General features: G+C 47.9%; 1 protein-coding gene across 1 annotated transcript in view; it reads right to left on the minus strand.

Annotated features, from left to right (window-relative positions):
- The window catches only part of LOC122541375, a 30,289-nt gene extending 22,680 nt beyond the window's left edge, over positions 1-7,609 (minus strand). The window contains exon 1 of the mRNA XM_043678092.1: positions 7,496-7,609. The gene's annotated coding sequence lies outside the window, so the exon portion shown is untranslated. The remainder of the gene's footprint in view (positions 1-7,495) is intronic.
- Positions 7,610-12,163: the final 4,554 nt, after the last annotated feature.

A 12,163-nucleotide genomic window follows, 5' to 3' on the forward strand; every position in this document is an offset into this window, starting at 1 on the left:
CCACAGTCCAAAGATGTGCAGGTTAGGTGAATTGGCCATGCTAAATTGCCCATAGTGTTAGGTGAAGGGGTAAATGTAGGGGAAAATGTAGGGGAATGGGTCTGGGTGGGTTGCTCTTCGGAGGGTCGGTGTGGACTTGTTAGGCTGAAGGGCCTGTTTCCACACTGTAAGTAATCTAATCTAATCTAAAATGCCATCATTGCATTTGCTTTCCTAACTGCAAGTTTACCTTGCGAGAACCCTGGGCTAGAACTCCCAAGTCTCTTTGCATTTCAGATTTTGGAATTTTCTCCCCATTTAGAAAATAGTCCAAGCCTCTATTCTCCCGACCAAAGTGCATGACCTCACACTTTCCCACCTTGTAATCCATCTGCCACTTCTTTGCCCAATCTCCTTACCTGTCAAAATTCTTCTGCAGCCTCCCCATCTCTGCAACCTATCCCTCTACTTATCTTTGTATGGTCTTCCAAACCTAGCCAGAGCACCATCAGTACTTTCATCTAGATCGTTAATGTATAAAGTGAAAAGTTATGGTCACAACACCATACAGCACTAGTCACCAGCTGCCATCCTGAAAAAGACCCTTTTATCCCACTCTCTGCTTTCTGCCAGACAGTTAAGCTTCTATCCATGTTAGCACCTTGGCTTTGATACCATGAGCCCTTGTCTTACTCAGTAGTCTCCTGTACAGCACTTTGTCAAAAGCCTTCTTAAAGTCCATGTAGAGCACATCCATGGGCTCTCATTGGTCTAACCTGCTCATTACTTCCTCAAAGAACTCTAGGAAGATTTGTCAGGCATGACCTCTCCTTGATGAAACCATGCTGACTTTGCCCTATTTTACGATACCCTTCCAAGTATTCAGAAATCTCATCCTTCACAATGGTTCCAGAATCTTGCTCACGACTGAGGTTAGGCTAATCAGTCTGTAATTTTCCATCTTTTGCCTTACTCCTTTTTTAAACAGGGGTGTCACATTCGCAGTTTTCCAGCCCTCTGGGGCCCTCCCTGATTCTAGCAATTCCTGAAAGATCACCACTAACACATCCACTATCTCCTTTGGAACTCTGGGGTGTAGTCCATCTGGTCCAGATGACTTGTCCACTTTCAGGTCATTCAGTCCTTTGAGCACCTTCTCCTTAGTGATAGCTACCATCCTTAGCTCTGCCCACTCACTCTTAAAAGTTTTGGGATATTATTCATGTCTTCCATCATTCGTCAGTCATTTCCTTGTTCCCCACTACCAAGTCTGCAGCCGAATGTCTAATTTTGCCCTTTATATATCTAAAAAGAAACTTAGTTTCCTTTTATATTACTGGCTATCCTACCCTCATATTTACTCTTCTCCCTCATTATATATATTTTTTGGCTCTCTGTTGGTCTTTGTAAGCTTCCCAATCCTCTGGTTCCCACTGTCCTATGCCACATTATGTGTTTTCTCTTTTCATGTTATCCTATCCCTGACTTCCCTCGTCAGCCATGGTTGGTTAATCTTCCCTTTACCATGCTTCTTTTCCCTCGGGATGAATCTCTGCTGTGTCTCCTGAATTACTCCCAGAAACTCCTGCCATTGATGTTCCACTGTGTTCCCTGCCAGGCTCTTACCATCTCCCCGCTTCCCCCACCCACCCCAGTCAGTTCTACCCAGCTCCTTCCTCATGCTTCTGTAATTGTCTTTATTCAGTTGTAATACTGTTACCTCTTACTCTCTATCTTCTCCTTCTCAAATTGCAGAGTAAATTTAATCATATTATGTTCACTGATCTAAAGTACAATCAAATGATTGTACAAATGCTCACAGGATTCAGCACAATCTTGCAATTTCATATTAAGCAGTCACAACAAGTAATCAATGTTCCAAAGAGCATTAAACACTGATGTTTTTACATTGAGTTTTAACATGTGCTATGTTTAATCAGTCAGTCATTCGCTTAATAATTTTTGCACAGAAGCAGAGAACATTCATAGATTCAGGGCCCTTGGTACCACAGAACCACTACTTGTCTCAACATGGACAAGATGACTAGATTCCTTACAGTGATAGCTACCATCCTCAGCTCTGCCCACTCACTCTTGGGATATTATTCATGTCTTCCATCATGAAGACTGAGGTGAAATAATTATTCCTTTCGGCCCAACCAGTCCACACCGACCCCTCCGAAGAGTAACCCACCCAGACCTAATTCCCTCTGACTAATGCACCTAACACTATGGGCAATTTAGCACGGCCAATTCACCTGACCTGCACATCTTTAGACTGTGGGAAGAAACCGGAGCACCCGGAGGAAACCCATGTAGGCACGGGGAGAACATGCAAACTCCACACAGATAGTCGCCCGAGGCTGGAATCGAACCTGGGACCCTGGTGCTGTGAGGCAGCAGTAACTAACCACTGACCCACCATCCCGCCCTTAGGATGAAAGAGATGGTTGTTGACTTCAGGAGGGCACAGAGTGACTCCTCTCCACTGGACATTAATGACTCCCCAGTGGAGATAGTGAAGAGCACCAAATTTCTCAGCGTACACCTGGCAGAGAATCTCACCTGGACCCTCAACACCAGCTCCATATCCAAGAAAGCCCAGCAGTATCTCTACCTTCTGTGTAGGTTGAGGAAAGCCCACCTCCCAACCTCACCACATTCTACAGAGAGTTCATTGAGAGTACCCTGAGCTGCTGCATCACTGCCTGGTTCAGGAATTGCACCGTCTTGGATCTTCAGACCTTACAACAGACAGTGAGGACAGCTGAGAAGATCATCGGGGTCTCTCTCCCCTCCATTACAGAGATTTACAGCACATGCTGCTTCCAAAAGGCTAAGAGCCCACTCACCCCTCACTCAAACCCTTCTTCCTCCTGCTCTCTGGCAGAAGATAATGGTGCATACAGTCTCTCACGGCCAGACTCTGCGACAGTTTCCTCCCCCAGGCCATCAGGCTCCTTAACACGGTATAATCGGCCTGTTTCCCATCTGGAATTCTTTCATATTGCTGCTAGAAAAATGTCTATTGTTCATCATTCTTCTGTTACACTGTAACTTGCATGTTTTGCATGTCTTATGCACTTTATGCCATGTACGAGGGTGTAGGTTGTGCTGTCTATGTAGCACCCTCGGTCCTGAAGGAACACTGTCTCATTTTTACTGTATCATTTGTAGATGGCAGAAATGACAAATAAAAGTTACTCTACTCTGTCTCTCTACTCTAGGATTGCAGTTAACATTAGGGATGTTACCCAGATTAGTAATGCAGAGGCCTGAACTAATCCTCCAGAGATACAAATTCAAACTTCACCATGATAGATAGGAAATTTATATTCAATTAGTTCATAAATCTGAAATAACAAAAAGCATCAGGACATGATTTTCATGAAATTACTTCAAGAATTGCCATTTTATTCATTAACGCTCTTCAAAGAATCCCAGTGTGGAAGCAAGCCAATTGATCCATCAAGTCCACACTGACCCTTTGATAAGCATCTCACCCAGATCCACCTCATCCCGGTAACTCTGCATCTCCCACAGCTAATCCACCCAGCCTGCACATCTTTGGACTGTGGGAGGAAGCTGGAGCACCCGGAGGAAACCCACGCAGACACGAGGAGAACGAGCAAACTCCATGCTGACACAGTAACCAGAGGCTGAAATCGAATCCGGGTCCCTGGTGCTGGGAGACAGCAGTGCTAACCACTGAGACCCCCCTGCCTTCGGGGAAGGAAATCCACTGTCATGACCTGACCGGGCCTGAGGTGACTCCAGACCCATGACAACGTGGATTCCTCTTTAAAAAAGCTAAGCAAGCCAGTGGTTGAATAGAACGGTTTACAAAAGTTGAATAAAATCAGGTGGACCGTCGGGCGTTGATCTAGACAGCAGTGTAGACAGAAGTCCACTCTTTCCTAGTTGACCCTGTGGCATTCTATTCATTATCCAAGGGCTTGCACCAACAACGAGTTGGGAGAGTTTTGCAAACAATGAGTCAAGACACAATCTGACAACAGCCACATTGACCAAATCACACCTGAAGAGCAAATATCCCAAACTCTTCGAACCCCATCTCTGGGTGTGAATTTTTCCTGACACAACCTGTTCAGACAGATGATGGTGCACCATTGGAGCAGGTAGGACTTGAACCAGGGCCTCTTGTGCCAGAGATATGGACACTAATGCTTTGCCACAAGAGCCTTTTCCAATTCTGCGTGTAAGATTACTGAAACGTTGTTGCTCGATCCCAAACATCCCTCAAGAAAGGTAGCATTGCATACAAAAGCAAATTCAAGCTGAGAGGGTGTGGAAAAAGATCTGCCACCCCCGCCTAACAGGCCCAGATAGCAAAGCAAACTTGGCCAAATTATACCAAAAACACCCAGAATGCCTCAGCAGGGACCAAGCAGGCTGGCAAGTTCCCAGACAGGCTCTCAGACAAGAAAATACACTTCCCAACACCCACTAACAATACCAGATCAACACAGCTGTCCCAAAGCCCCGAGGGCAGTCTCATAACTCAACAATACCAAAGTTACATAAAAGAAAGGTCAGACAGAGGGGCACCAAATGACCCTGCTCCCAGGACAGGAACAATGAAAGCATCTTGAAATGGAATCAAGAGACATTCTCACCTACCTGCGAAGAGAGCTGGAATCTCCTGACCCAATGGTACTGTCAGGATGCTGCACTGTATTGCGAACCCGATAACTGTTTTCCAATTATCATCACTGTAGCTAGGTTATTCCATTTCCACATAGTTGTATCTTTCCCCAGTTTTAAACTAACTTTATTGTACAAGATTCTTATAAAACCTCAGCTCGAGGAAGAGAACCCTTGATCTCCCTGTACAGACTGTCAGTTCTGTGTCAGCCTAGTCAATTTCTCTTCCAGTGATATCACTTGTAATAAACAGCTTGTCGATTTTTGGTTTGTGTGGTCTCTGCCTTATTGGGCTAATTTCTCTGACAGAGGGTAACAGTTCCGTTCTCTTGTGCAGCCTAGTGAGGTCTTGGATTGCCTGTGAATTGAGGCCTGAAAGTGTCATTTTTAAAATGTTTCCTGCATTATCAATTCTGGTTTCCTTCCAATCGGAAGGATGTTGTGAAAGTTGAAAGGGTTCAGTAAAGATTTACAAAGATTATGCCAGGGTTGGAGGATTTGAGCTATAAGGAGGCTGAACAGGCTGGGGCTGTTTTCCCTGAAGCATCAGAGGCTGAGGGGTGACCTTATAGGGGCTTATAAAACCATGAGGGGCATGGATAGTCCAGAACTAGAGGGCATAGGTTTAGGGTGAGAGGGGAAAAATATAAAAGAGACCTAAGGGGTACCTTTTTCATAGAGGGTGGTACATGTATGGAATGAGCTGCCAGAGGAAGTGGTGGAGGCTGGTACAATTGCAACATTTAAAAGGCTTCTGGCTGGGTATATGTATAGGAAGAGTTTGGAGGGATATGGGCTGGAGCTGGCAGGTGGGACTAGATTGGGTTGGGATATCTAGTCGGCATGGACGGGTTGGGCCGAAGGGTCTGTTTCCATGCTGTACAGCTCTATTTCATAGAGATGACTATATTGAATAGCAATGACCAACGACATGGTGAAGATTGTGTGTGGTCAGCACTTGGATCCCACACAGTTGAAATCTGCACACATTTCACAGTCGGGTGCTATTTTTATAAATGACTTCAATGTGAATGTGCCTGGTTAATTGCTACAACTTCTTCTTGAAGGGGTCCATTATGTTCATAAGTAAAATAATATTAATCCATCCACTTCAGAGATGATCAAGAGACAAGCACTTTGGAAATGGAAACTGGGTCACAGCTGTCTGATGACTTACCAAGCACATAGCATCACAGGCTCAGCCTGCTGTTCTTAAAAGATCATCCCCCAGCTCCACATTCCTTTCCTCCTGCGCTCCCAATCAAGCTCAGCAATACTGAGCTTCAACACACCTCTGAACTGTGCTTTCATTGTCCAACATCACCCCCTGAGCTACAGCCCTAAAGCTGAGTCATGCCGACCATCATGTTGCACTGCTCCCTTCCCCCTCACTCTGGTGGTAATCCCAGGTGTTATTGTCTCCCTCATTGACATGTTGGGCTTCCATTGTTCTTAGTTACTGTTCCATCTACCTGTCAGCACACTGTGTCCAAAGGGTGACTTCCCCACCACATCTGTGACCCCGGACTTTCACTGAGCTGACCCTCATGACCCATGCGTCTGGCTGACTTGGACAGACAGCCCTGAGTGACCCTTGACCCGACTCATTACGATTTCCCAATCTGGTCGCACTGGACCAGCAGGACTGGTCATGGCCTACAACCCAGACTGTAGTGATGCAGTTTCCCCTGACCACCCCCATCCAGGCCCTGGATGGAAAGTCGACCCTACCGTTGAACTTACTGCACTGGGAGCCCCTGACTGAGGACTACTCTCCACAGGCTGAGACATGGCCATTCAGCTTTCTGTCCACACTGAAAGGTAGGCAGGACAGGAGCACCGAGGGTCTTTAAGCTCTGCCTGAAGGGTCAAAGTGCACAAAGTCAATGCAATGCAAGGCCTCACTCCTGATGCCCGAAACGTCGGTTTTCCTGCTCCTTGGATGCTGCCTGACCTACTGTGCTTTTCCAGCACCACACTTGACCATCCCAGACATACCTTCCAGTCTATTTGTATTGACCGCTCACAATATGGTCTCCTTTGCATTGGGGAAGCAGGCTGGCTGACTGCTTGACAGAACACCAACATTCCCATGTCAGGCCTGCTGCAGAGCTCCAGCCAGGGTAAAAGCAAGCTGAAACAACACCTTATCTTCCACTCAGGGGACCCTGCAGCCTCCAGGACTCAGTGCCCAGCCTGTAGGGCTCTCGCCCGAAATATCCTGCTCCTCGGATGCTGTCTGACCTGCTGTGCTTTTCCAGCACCACACTAATCTAGACTGATTCCATCTCTCCATGCTTGGTTTTAAACCCATCTCCCACACTCGCTCCCCTTACAGCATGGAGTGTCCACAGCACAGCTCTCCCATTTTCTCACTTGGTTAGATTAGATTAGATTCCCTACAGTGTGGAGGCAGGCCCTTCGGCCCAACCAGCCCACACCCGCCCTCTGAAGAGTAACCCACCCACACCCATTTCTCTCTGACTAATGCAGCTAACACTATGGGCAATTTAGCATGGACTGTGGGAGGAACCCAGAGCACGGAACAGACACGGGGAGAATGTGCAAACTCCACCCAGACAGTCGCCCCAGGCTGGACTCGAACCTGGGACCCTGGTGCTGTGAGGCAGCACTGAGCCATCAGCTCTTAAACTGTCTACATTTTTCCTTCTCCTCCCTCTCGGCCTGCCTATACATCCACATCTCTTTTACCTAGCCCTTCACATAGCTCTCTCTGGGCTGGGTCTCCACCTCCCCCAGTTGAGCTTCTCTGGTTTCTAACTGCTGTCCTCTTCCAGCACCACTAATCCAGAATCTGGTTTCCAGCATCTGCAGTCATTGTTTTTTTTACCCTGTTCTGATGAGTCACCCGACTGGAAAGATGGGCTCTGCTTTCTTCCCGCGGGAGCTGCCGGACCTGCTGCGTTTCTCGAGCAATTTCTTGTCGCGGACGCGTCTATTTCCTTTTGCGAATGAATCTAACACCTCTCTCTCTCTCTCTCTCCGTGAACCTCATTTCATCTTCGCTCCGACCCACAAATGTTGTTCGCCAAACTTTTGAGACTCTTGTTAAAACACTTGTTGGAAATCCATGTCAGTAATGACCTTTCTGTGCTTTTCAGCAAACTAACGAGATCACTCCTTTTTCCCCCCAAAATCTGTTTTCCTTCGTGAAGTCAGATTGGGTTTTTTTTCTCCCTCCTTCCCCACCCCCCCCAAATAACTAGAGTTGCCTTGCTGATCAGTTAGCCTCCCGGTACCGTGAAAAATCCCAAAATAGCCCAGGAAACGATTGTCACTCACTCACTGCCCGAAGCAGATTCTCCTGACACAGCCCCAGTCAACGTATCCTGGCCGTTCCCCCATTTCACTCCACACATGAGCGGTGCTCTCAGTTTTTCAGTTGTCCATCTCCAATGTGATCATTTCTCAGCCTTCACAACGCAGAACGGCAGTACCAGACCTCAGCTTCTCAAACTCTCCGCTCACTTGAAGGTGCGGTGACCCGCCGGTCTATCCAGCCGCCTCTCCCTGAGCTCCTCTGCAGTTCTGAGGACTTGAGTTACAATGTCTTTTTGTTTTGTAATTCACAAAAAGCCCGCTATCGCTGGGGGGCTCGCTCAGATCGGAAGCTAAAAGTCTGTACAGAAGGGTTAGCCGTAACGTTAACCCATTAAATGTTGCCTTCTGCGCCTCCTGGTGCAGCCTGGCTGCTGTGTTCTTGCAGCCTCCTGCCTGAAATAAACTGCAGAGGCGCTTCTCCAGTGTGTGTGTGTGTGTGAGAGAGAGAGAGAGAGAGAGATCAGTGACAGGAACCCCGAACAACCCTCTGCCCGTATCACCTCGCCCCAAGAAACCGTGAGATGAAACTACACAGGAGACTGGTTCAGGCAACTTAATATAAAGTTTTCAGAGATCGCAGAACAACGGGTGTACTCTTTTCTAAATTAAAAAGGAAGCACATTTAGCTTCAGCTTTACCGTTCCCTCAGCGCTGACGAACGAGAGAAACTTTTAAACCTGCCCAGCTCTATTTCCCTCCCCTCCCCTCTCAGCGTTCCGGAAAGACCACTCCCTCCCTCGTCAGGTCCACCGCCCCCAACCAACCCAACCTCCACTCCTGGTACCTTCCCCTGCAAGAAATGCAAAACTTGTGCCCACGCCTCACCCCTCACCTTCATCCAAGACCCCAAAGGATCCTTCCACATTCGACAGAGATTTTTCTGCACATACAAACACCTCTTCTACTGAATAAAAGTAAATTACTGCGGATGCTGGAATCTGAAACCAAAAGAGAAAATGCTGGAAAATCTCAGCAGGTCTGGCAGCATCTGTAAGGAGAGAAAAGAGCTGACAAAGCTTTGACAAAGGGTCAGTTAGACTCGAAACGCCAGCTCTTTTCTCTCTTTCCACCTATTGCATTCCCAACGCCCCTCCCCCAAGTCCCTCCTCCCTACCTTTTATCTTAGCCTGCTTGGCAGACCCTCCTCATACCTGAAGAAGGGCTTATGCCCGAAACATCGATTCTTCTGCTCCTTTGATGCTGCCTGACCTGCTGCGCTTTTCCAGCAACACATTTTTCAGCTCTGACCTCCAGCATCTGCACTCCTCACTTTCTCCCAGCTCTATTTACAGCTGGTTTTGAGTTAAGGGCATTTTGTGGAGAGCCGGGTTCAAGGGCAACTTGCTCCAGACGCATGTCATAACATCCCCGACTGGAGTGTGGCGCTGGAAAACCGCAGCATCCAAGGAGCAGGATAATCAGCCCTCTGTCAGGAATGAGGCCTGTGGGTCCAGGCTGAGACATAAATGGGAGGAGGGTGGGATTTGGGGGAAGGTAGCTGGTTATGTGATAGGTGGATGAAGGTGAGGGAGATGGTGATAAGTCAGAGGGAGGGGTGATGGACAGGTCTGGAGGGCGGTGCCGAGTTGGAGGCTTGGGACTGGCATAATGTGGGGGGGGGGGGGAAATGAGGAAGCTGGTGAAATCCACATTGATCCTGTGTGGTCATAGGGTCCTGAGGTGGAATATGAGGCATTCTTCCTCCAGGTGTCGGGTGGTAAGGGTTTGGTGGTGGAGGAGGCCCAGGATCTGCATGTCCTTGATGGAGTGGGAGGGGGAGTTGAAGTGTTCAGCCACGGGGGTTGGGGTTGGTGGGTGTGGGTGTCCCAGAGATGTTCTCTGAAATAATTCGCAAGAAGGCATCCTGTCTCCCCGATGCAGCGGAGAGCATACTGGGTGCAACGGATGCAATAGATGACATTGGTAGAGGTCACAGAGTCATAGAGTCATAGAGATGTACAGCACAGAAACAGACCCTTCAGTCCAACCCATCCATGCCTACCAGATATCCCAGACTAATCTAGTCCCACCCGCCAACACCTGGCCCATATTCCTATTCATATACCCATCCAGATGCCTTTTAAATATTGCAATTGTACCAGCCTCCACCACATCCTCAGGCAGCTCATTCCGTACATGTACCATCCTCTGCGTGAAATAGTTGTCCCTTAGGTCTCTTTTATATCTTTCCCCTCTCACCCTAAATCAATGCCCTCTAGTTCTGGACTCCCCCACCCCAGGGAAAAGACCTTTATCCTTAACATGCCCCTCATGATTTTATAAACCTCTATAAGGTCACCCCTCAGCCTCCGACGCTCCAGGGAAAACAGCCCTAGCCTATAGCCCAAACCCTTGCAAATCTTTTCTGAACCCTTTCAGCTTTCACAACATCTTTCCAATAGGAAGGAGACCAGAATTGCACGCAATATTCCAAAAGTGGCCTTACCAATGTATAGATGAATTTCTGAGAGATGTGGCAGGATCCCTTGGGGCCTTGGAGGTGAGGGACATGGTGTGGGTGCAGGTTTTGCACTTCCTGCAGTGGCAGGAAAAGGTGCCGGGAGTGGGGTGTGGGCCGATGGCGGAGGGTGTGGACCTGACGAGGGAGTGGCAGAGGGAATGGTCTTTTTGGAACGCTGATGGGGTGGGGAGGGAACTATATCTCTGATGGTGGGGTCCGTTTGGAGGTGGCGGAGGATGATGCACTATATGCGAAGGTTGGTGGGGTGGAAGGTGAGGGCCAGGGGATTCTGTCCTTACTGCGTTGGGAGGGGTGGTGTTCAAGGGTGTGAAGTGGAGGAGATGTGCTGGAGGGCACCATCAATCAGGTGGGAAGGGAAGTTACAGTCGTGGAAGAAGGAGGCCAGCACCTTCTATTCCGACCTCAAGTTCACCTGGACCATCTCGGAAACCTTCCTCCCCTTCCGGGACCTCTCCATCACCATCCGAGTAACCATAGACATATACTACAAACCCACCGACTCCCACAGCTACCCAAACTACGCCTCCTGCCACTCTACCTCCTGTAAAAACTCCATCCGTTATTCCCAATTCCTCTGCCTCCGCCGCATCTATTCCCAGGATGACAAATTCCACCCCAGAAAGTCCCAGATGGCCTCCTTCTTCCATCATTGCAGTGTCCCTTCCCACATGGGTGAAAAGCACAGCAGCTCAGGCAGCATCAGAGGTGCAGGAGAGTTGATGTTTTGGGCATGAGCCCTTCATTAGGACTACTTTTGTTCCCATGTCTTATGGTCTGAACTAATGCTCCCATATTTACCAAGGGTGCTAGAATTACTGGTTCAGAGGAGAACCCCAAACACAGCTGGAATTGAAAGTCACACAAGACCTTCAATTCGATTTTGTGGTTGGTGTTTCACTGTAAAGTTGAAATCAGAACTGATTTTCTTGTAAATTACTTATTCCATTCCTTCATCGATAAACTTCTTAAAAAGCACCCACACAAACAAATTAACCACAGCCAGTATTAGAAACTTGAATAAACAGGTGTACTGTAACATTTCAAGATGTGTAAAGGAGTCACACCCACTTCTTCCTGTGCTATCAAGAACTTGCCCAGCAGCTTTCAAACAATAGAGTCTTAGAGATGTAGAGCACATAAACAGACCCTTCGGTCCAATTCATCCATGCTGACCAATTATCCCAACCTAATCTAGCCCAATTTGCCAGCACTTGGCCCATATCCCTCCAACCCCTTCCTATTGATAGACCCATCCAGATGCCTTTTAAATGCTGCAATTGTACCACCCTCTGGCAGCTCATTCCATGCATACACTACCCTCTGCGTGAAAAAGTTGACCCTTAGATCCCTTTTATATCTTTCCCCACTCACCTTAAACCTATGCCCTCTAGTTCTGGATCCCCCTACCCAAGGGAAAACACCTTGTCTATTTACTCTATCCATGCCCCTCATGATTTTATAAACTTCTATAAGGTCACCCCTCAGCATCTGACGCTCCAGGGAAAACAGCCCCAGCCTGTTCAGTCTCTCCCTGTAGCTCCAATCCTCCAACCCTGGCAACATCCTTGCGAACTTTTCTGAACCCTTTCAAGTTTCACAACATCCCTGACTGCCTGTGGCTCATTTAGCACAATGAGATGTCACTGGGCACCTCCTCAAAAAGATTTACACTGCTCCAGAAATGAAATGGACACA

Source organism: Chiloscyllium plagiosum, chromosome 37 (assembly GCF_004010195.1).
Source record: "Chiloscyllium plagiosum isolate BGI_BamShark_2017 chromosome 37, ASM401019v2, whole genome shotgun sequence".
Taxonomy (NCBI): Eukaryota; Metazoa; Chordata; class Chondrichthyes; order Orectolobiformes; family Hemiscylliidae; genus Chiloscyllium; species Chiloscyllium plagiosum.